At 34.0% G+C, this 8,655-nt stretch overlaps 1 long non-coding RNA gene across 1 annotated transcript in view; it reads right to left on the reverse strand.

Moving 5' to 3' along the window:
- Window positions 1-5,257, reverse strand: part of LOC148304361 (uncharacterized) — a 40,250-nt gene extending 34,993 nt beyond the window's left edge. Inside the window, exon 1 of the long non-coding RNA XR_015838358.1 lies at window positions 5,204-5,257. This is a non-coding gene — a long non-coding RNA (uncharacterized LOC148304361). The remainder of the gene's footprint in view (window positions 1-5,203) is intronic.
- Window positions 5,258-8,655: the final 3,398 nt, after the last annotated feature.

Raw genomic sequence — 8,655 nt, forward strand, 5'->3', positions numbered from 1 at the left:
GACAAATTAAATATACCAAATAATAATTATAATGAGCAATTTAAATAGCGATTCATGGAAAAACACTTTAAAAAAGCTTTATAGTGTATTTAACATTTTTCAAATAAGACATTTACGTATAGATAGTTACGCAATGCATGTACCTCATCATCTAATGTAAATTTACATAAACGTACATTTTACATTTGAGGAAACATTTCGTAACATTTCCGCTAGCACAAAAATCCACCACAGCAGTTAAACGAATCGCTTCCGATGTTTTCTACAATCCGTATTTTTTTTCATATAAAACGGATTTAAAGCCCAGAAACGTCACGTCTCCCGAATCAACTCTGGCGTGCTATTGTTTAGATAGGAGGGGGGGAGGCTTTGAAGGCAAAATACGCGACGGGGTCGGGAAATAAACGGAATGATACAAAAAAGAGAGTAAAAGAAACACAGCGTCGGAGCTGATGGGGATTCGATCGTGATGGATGCGCGCGGGTCGGGTACGGAACGCGGAGGCGCCCGGGGCTAACATGCGCGGGTGCGGAAACCGACGCGGGAGAGGAAAAACGAATTGAAAGCTCAAATAAAAAAAAAATACAAAAAAACACTTATCGGAGGATTAATCCGCAAAGTGTCCAACTCCGGCCGGGCTTACTTTGCAAAGAGGAGTAAAAAAAATTAAACACCAAACGGTATTTAACATTTCCAAAAATGGACTTCATTGTAAATAATACATTTATCAAATACTAATAATAGGATAAGGGTAAGGAGAAGAAATATACTTTACTTCAGAAATATACTCACTACTACAGTATGGCATTTTTGCATGGGGAGGCTCATACAACAACATACTGAACTCAGTGAAAATAGTACAGAAAACCATAATTAAAGTTATTTTGAAAAAAAAAACATATCCCAGTCCAAAAAAACAAGTCCCAAATATAGAATCCATTTATAAAAAAAAATCGCAATTTTTCAAATACTAAAAGGTGACAACTATTTAAATTTAACAAAAAATTTATCATCGAGATTCTCAAACGATTTTTCTACTCCAAAATGCAATACCAAGCAATTTCAGCAAAACTTCAAATATTCGGCAATCCAACATTTCAATAAACTCCCTAAAGAAATTTAAAAAAAATAGATGATATAAAAATACTTTAGAAAAAAATTAAAGCTCTATACATTTAAATCTCGAAAAAATATAATAAAAAAAACTATTATATCTTTTATTATATAGCATTAAACCACGAGTGTAAGTCCCTCTCCAAGCACAAGAGCACAGTCTCTTTTATGGAGAGGCACAGCGAATCGAAATATAAAAGTTCTCCATATGTATAAATGATTAAAATGTATTATGTTATAAATAAAAATGTAAATATATTAAATTAATAAAATTAAAAAATTAAAAAAAACTTCTCTTTGGCTCCGAATGCTGGACGATGTATAACACCTATTCTATGCAACTAGAAACTGCTGAAATGCGAATGATGGAGTGTCCCTTAGAGACAAAATAAAGAGTTCACGCAATCGTGGAAGCCTGCCTGTAACAGGCATCAATAGTAAGGTAGAGGAAAGGCAATTCAGATGGTATGAGCACATAGGACGCAGAGAACCTGAACATATTGTATACCAGGCGATCGACATGGATCTTCCTCGAAAGACATCTAGAGGAAGACCAAAATATTCATGAATGCTACAGAAAGATAACATGATTCGAAGGCATGGCCTAGGTGACGTTGTAAATGATAGAAGGACCTACAACCTGAGGACGAGGAGAGCTGACTCCAACAATCTACAAAGACGATAAGTTGGGATGGAGCTAGGAAGAAGAAGATGTTTCTTACCGAATACAAGTAAAGTTAAAGATATCTATCTACATCACGCGTTATCTTCCAAATGCGATTGATCTTCAAAATGGAGTTCAAAAGATTCTTGAGATCTTCTTCACTTCTTCAAACCCTTATCCACACCCCAATGGTGCATAGGGCACTGCATCATATAAACGCAGTGTTATCTTGATCGTTAACATATGCAGGAAAGATGATCAGTCCTCCGCTTGAGGTAGATTTTTCAGGCAGTTACGATAATTTATTCGAAAACAAAGTACTGAATATTTGTAGCTTAAAGATTGAATGAAGAGAAACCGCGTTTACTTTTAGTGATTTATTTTACAGAGAAGAACTAGAGATGCAAAATCAAACACGTCCCATTCATGGGCACTCTCCCCTACCATTCCAGGCTAATATTGAATAATCTTGAAATCAGATACGAAAAACATCGGAGTAAAAAAAAAATGCTTTTTTTGAGTGACCGAAATCATATAAAATATTTTTCAGTTATAACAGGTTTGGAATAGCCCTTACCGATGCACAGTGAGTGGCAATTCAGTGAATAAAATATGGAATCGCGCAAGGCAATTTCACTCTGTATAATATGGGCTGTATTAGTAGTACCTACTGTAGCTTCGAGTGGAGTGTGGCGACGGAAAAAATATATACATTGGAAAAACCTGGTACGTTTTTTAAACATCACTTTAATTTATTAGTGCGAACACCGAAAAAAAAACTCTCAATTCATTGGATATTTATGGGATTTAAAAGGTCTAAGTGCTTTATGTACCTGTATTTCTACGTAAACGTAACACACAAATATGTATACTCGTTATGCCGACAGAAAGGTCTCTTTTTATGCGTATTTTTTAACGCGATTTTATAGTTACGCGGTGTATATTTCGCGCTAATAATTGAGCCGAATATAATTTGTCCGCCTCCGTAGTGTAATGGTCAGCATGCTCGGCTACCGTTCTGGAGGTCCCGGGTTCGATTCCCAGGGGGGTTTAATAAATATAAGTGATTTTTTCACTCTAATATTTATTCAATATTACACTGGACTGGTACCTGAAGTGGAGGGCTGATCACCTTTCCTTCATGTGTAATCGATCGAGAAAATACTGCGTTTATATGAAGCAGTGCCCTATGCACCATTGGGGTGCAGTAAGGGTTTTATTTTATTATATAATTTAGAATAATAATTTTCGGCTTACGAAAGTATTCATAAATTTTAACATTCGTGTATAGTTATAATAATAATATAAATATGTCTCTTTAAAAATAAAACTGATTGTTCAAAGTTGAGAGATGAGTATTTGAATTATTTGATTCGATTTGTTTACGCAAAAAAATCCTGCTGTACAATTTCCGCTTCCATTGTGTGATGGTCAGCGTGTTTGGCTAAGTCCCGGGATCGATTCCCAGGGGGGGGAGGGAGATCAAAATAAATGTAAGTGTTTTTTGATGATTTTTCGCTCTAATATTTATTTAATATTACCCTGGAGCGCGGTAGCGCACCAATGATCATCTTGGCTTCATGTGATAAACTATCAACTTAGCAATGCCCTGTGCACCATTGGGTGGGGATAAGAGTAAATAGTAGTGCAATAGTAGACTTTTGTATGTATCCTGTTAAAACAGAAAATCAAGTATTTACAAAACCTAGTAAAAAAAAAAGATATTAAAACCAATGTATTGTTTTTCAAGTAGGTACCTTTTTAAAGTATATATTAACTATTTATGCGCAAAAAATTACATATTTACATAAATAATACAAAAGACGATTTATATGAAAAAAAATATTCTAAAATCTTTGGTTCAACAACTTAAGTTCTAAGCGATACCGCCCCCCGTTGAGCATTGGAAAGATATTCTAAGAGATACAAGAAGTCCTAGGACACACATAATAGAAATAATAACTTTTTCATCTTTTTTATTTTTTAAGTATTTAATTTAATTTTTTATTATAATTTTTTTTTGTTTTCTGCTAGTCAAGTATTTTGTATTTTTTGTATTTTATATTAACACTTTTATTCTAGTTCTACTTATAATACCCATACCCTTATACCCTTTACTATGACCTAAAATATATTGTATACCCACACACATATATATTATATTAGTATTTATATTATGCTGTTTGATGCAAAAAAATATATATCAAAGAAACAAAAAGGAAGTGGGCAGTATATTTGTATTCCTTCCATCTCTGTACAAGGGGTGTCTGTCCTGAATCGACGTAACACTTTAGCGGAGGTTCCCGACTAGAAAAAGTTTGAGAACCCGTGGTCTACGATATATGTATGTAATCGTATTTTAAAGTGCAAGCGATGTGAAATGACCGCCCAGCGACGAGTGCAGAGTTCAGAGATCGAGTAATTGAATTGGAAATACGGAACATATTTATTTGAAACGGGAAAAATACACATATAGAACCAATTGATTTCGTTTTTATTTTTTACATAAAAAGAATATTAAATCGGCATTAATTAAACCCTTTCGATAAAATGGGCAAAGTGTGTTTCCTTGATGGGCGCTTCAAACACTTAAATTAACATAGAGTTTTGAAATGGTTAAAAGGTTAGCGAACGGCGTATAAAAATATGCATGTTTTTTAATGTATCCGATTGGAGGTCAGAAATAGAAATAAAAATAATAATGAAAACACCATTTTCGTAAAATACTCACTACCTCAAGGGCACTTCGCTATGTTATTATATGATGCATTGTTTATTCCTGAACAAAATAAAAATTATGTTTATATTATCCACTGACACTTCGTGATGGAATTGCATTTTAACATATTATTAGATTAAAACCAATATTTTTAGCTTTTCCACTTTATTTTTATTTGAGCAGCGACCGCGTTTCGTCGTTACCGACATCATCAGACTGGTGGGAGGCTATACAAATTGTTATGTTATATATAAAACAAGGCAGGAGTTGATAATATCAACATTATAACATAACAATTTGTATAGCCTCCCACCAGTCTGATGATGTCGGTAACGACGAAACCCGGTTGCTGGTCGAATAAGAATAAAGTGGAAAAGCTAAAAATATTGGTTTTAATCTAATAATACACTAAAAATTATGGTTAAAATCGAATGCTTACTTTGCTTTATAGCGTCAGACTACCTAGTAAATTTGTCGCATCTGGCACATCTACTCGGGCACATCCGTAAGTGTCGTATAATCATCGGATGCTCTTGTAATTTTTTTAATAAATATAGTAAGGAGGATTGATAGAACATAGCTAATTCGAGTCAATTCGGAGTGAAATTAAATTGGTTAGTTGGCATTAAAACTTACTTAGTTTATTTCAAAAATTTTGATGGGGTTTGGTTCTCAAATAATATTTGTATTTATGTGAAAGATCTTACCTTATATTCGAGTAGGCCAATATAAAAACCCACATATCCTGGGCACCTTGCTGAGATTCAAAGGATGACGAGATGAAAATCTGTAAATGAAAATATATAATTATTAACAAAACAATCAAAATACACAAAACGCTCACTCCTTTCAAGAACGTCATAAATAAAAAATTGTCAATTTTCAGTTGTGCATGTTTTCGGAATGCCCAAAAAATGTACTATATCCCAGCAAAACAGGCATATTTTTAACTTAATCTTTACCCGCTACAGGGCAGAAACTATTGTTTTTGCATTTTGAAGAAAAGGTATTGTTTAATTATTTTTTATAATGTATATAAAATTTTCAAATGGAGAGAAAAAACCTTCAGGTTTAACCTAAAAAGATCTGTTGCACAGTAAAAAAAGTTCAAAAAGTGGCTTGATATTTATTTTTACTGCATTGTATTTTATTTTAAAACTTTATTTTTAAACGTTCTCCTAAAGAATCAAGTTTTTTTTTATTTGTGACGTTCTTGAAAGGAGTGAGCGAAAAGACACATTTTGGTTGTGTTTTTGTCCACGTCACATCGGATTTTCCTCGCGAAGATGTATTTTAAAAATAAAAATCCTTACGTACGCGATTCAATAGTGGCTTTATTCGGGTGCAACCTCCGCAGACTTGCCAGGGGGCACACTTAAAAGCGCTGACGAGAGCTCATTCACCGACGCAGGCGAGATTCGACCCTAAGGGTGGGAACGGAGATTACTCGGCGCCCCTATTTCATATTTCCACCCCGACAAGAGCGATCCGCAGCTTCAGGAGCTCGCCTCGATCGAGTCTTTGATGTATGGAAATATATTCATGGACGTATGACACCATGAAGTGTGTGTATTATACATCTTCTGACTTCTTCTCTGTAGGTAGGTACAAAAAGACTTTGAATATATGATAAAATCATAGCGGTAGAGAAACAGCAACGTCACTTCACGACGAGTGTCCGAAGACAATAAATACATCTATTTATTGATTTGGCGTTTAATTTGTGGAACTCCATTTTAATTTATGTATTAATTTTAAATCAAACACAGATTTTTTGAGTCTACTAGGTTGTATTTTACTAACAAAAACACATAAAAAATAATATTGTGACAATTTTTAATGTGTTTTTGTTAATAAAATACAACTTAGTAGCCTCAAACAATCTGTGTTTGATTTAAATTGATATATAAATACATAAATTTTTCAATTTAAGATTTACATGGTTAAAAAAAAAACTGTGTGTCATAAAATCTATTATGACACACGTTTCGATGCATTTCGCATCATTTTCAAACACCGTATGTGAAGGTAAGTCTAAATTTTAGAATTTTTCATTAATCGATTCGGCAGTCACTTTGTGGTAAAATCAATATTTTTAATTCAAGTAAATACTACTATTTCTTATTGCATTCAGCATCGTTTTCAGTGTTTGAAAGTGATGCTGAATGAATCTTAACAAGTATCACAATAGATTTGAAGAAAATGTGGTATTTACTAAGTAAAACTAAAATTAAAAATGGCAAAATTCTACAGTTGTGTCCTTGGTACGTTGAAGGTTGAAGAAATAGCGGTACTTAGTAAAAAACACAATTTCTTCAACCTTAATTTATGGTTTAAACCCTTACCCGCACCAAAATGGTGCATAGGGCACTGCATCATATAAACGCAGTGTTATCTTGATCGTCAACACACGAAGGAAAGCTGATCAGCCCTCCGCTTCAGGTAATAATATTGAATAAATGTTACAGTGAAAAAATTCACTTATATTTATTTTACCCCCCTTGGGAATCGAACCCGGGACCTCCAGAACGGTAGCCGAGCGTGCTGACCATTACACTACGAAGGCGGACATTCCTCCATTACTGCGAATAATAATTTTACTTCCACCGATAGCATCGGGAGAAGATTTCAAACAAACGAAATTGTTCAAATCAGACATAGACAATGGCTGTAGGACCTTCAGATAATCAAAGGACATAACAACAGCCAAGCCCAAACTATAGAAATATTCCACAATAAGTTTTTTTTTCTTTTCATCGGGATAGCATCGGGAACCATGGGACCAACTTGAGAGGCGGTTTAAAGGAAATGGGATTATCTTAGAAAAAAGGTGTTCCATAAATATCAATAGAAATCTAAATACAATAAAATAATTATCTTCACCTTCTTCGTTTACCCTTATCCGCGCCCCAATAGTGCATACGGCACTGCATCGTATAAATGCAGTGTTATCTTGATCGTTGTTAACACATGAAGGAAATGTGATCAGCCCTCCGATTCAGGTACCAGTCCAAGGTAATATTGAATAAATATTAGAGTAAAAATATGTATATATTTTTATATATTTGACCCCCCCCTGGGAAGGTAGCCATACGTGCTGATCATAACACTATGGAGGTAGACAATCATAGCAATTATAAACTCTTTTATTCGCATTTTTCGGGCATCAAAACGGATAGTTTACACTTGTATGAAAGTGAAGCATGGAGTTGGCAAAAAAAATGAAAGTAGACTGAATGCAGTCGAAATGATGTAAGGAAATAATACAAGACAGTTATAACCGTTATCGACAAAATTAAGAAAGGTTTGGACAATTGAATCGAATGAGTCATGAGGCGAATGTGGTAGGTAATAGAAGCAGAAGACCAAAGAAAACTTGGCCCGATCGAGAATTTCAAATTCTTGAATGTGGTCAAGTCAGGAGTCGTAATAATCGGCAGGTATGTATGAGGAGATGCATGACTGTGGAAGAGGGTAAGATAGTTTTCAAAGACAGATTAGTGTGGCATTGTATTCTCTCTGCCTTCCCCTGCGGGGAAGCGGCGCGAAGGGGTTATAATTCCATAATTTGTTATAAATGAAAAAATATTCGTGATTCTATTGTCTTTTTTTGTTACAGCTGTTTCGCTTTACGAGTAAGTGCATTGTCAAATTGCATAAACAAAATGGAGTTCTAGATTTTTTCATTTGAATATACTTACATATATGGAAATATGTAAATATCTTATTTAAAAAAATACATATAACAAAAGCAAATATTCATTATCCGTTATCATTTAAAATGCCGTTGGATAATTGTTAGTAAACTGATATTGATTCATGCGACAGAAACAGGACGTAATTTTAAAAATATTTTCACAATCTTATCTGGGACATCCTGTAGGTGAATACGAGTAACATATAATCTGTATATTTATATACATTCCCATATTTGTATATTTTATGAACAGATTGTATTGTATATTGCAAGTAAAAGTGAGGGCAGACTTCGCCCCATACACCCACACCACAAATAAAATATTCCACCACATAATCTTAAAATACCATTCACTTTAATCAAAGCTTTTTTACAACAAGAAAAATAATATTCTTCAAGCCCCTACCCTCGAAGTTAAGTGGCTAATATGTATGACTACCGTGAATTTGGTTCCGGAATCGT

Source organism: Brachycentrus maculatus, unplaced genomic scaffold (genome assembly GCF_059751285.1).
Source record: "Brachycentrus maculatus isolate JH-2025_06_01 unplaced genomic scaffold, ASM5975128v1 h1tg000324l, whole genome shotgun sequence".
NCBI classification, from domain to species: Eukaryota; Metazoa; Arthropoda; class Insecta; order Trichoptera; family Brachycentridae; genus Brachycentrus; species Brachycentrus maculatus.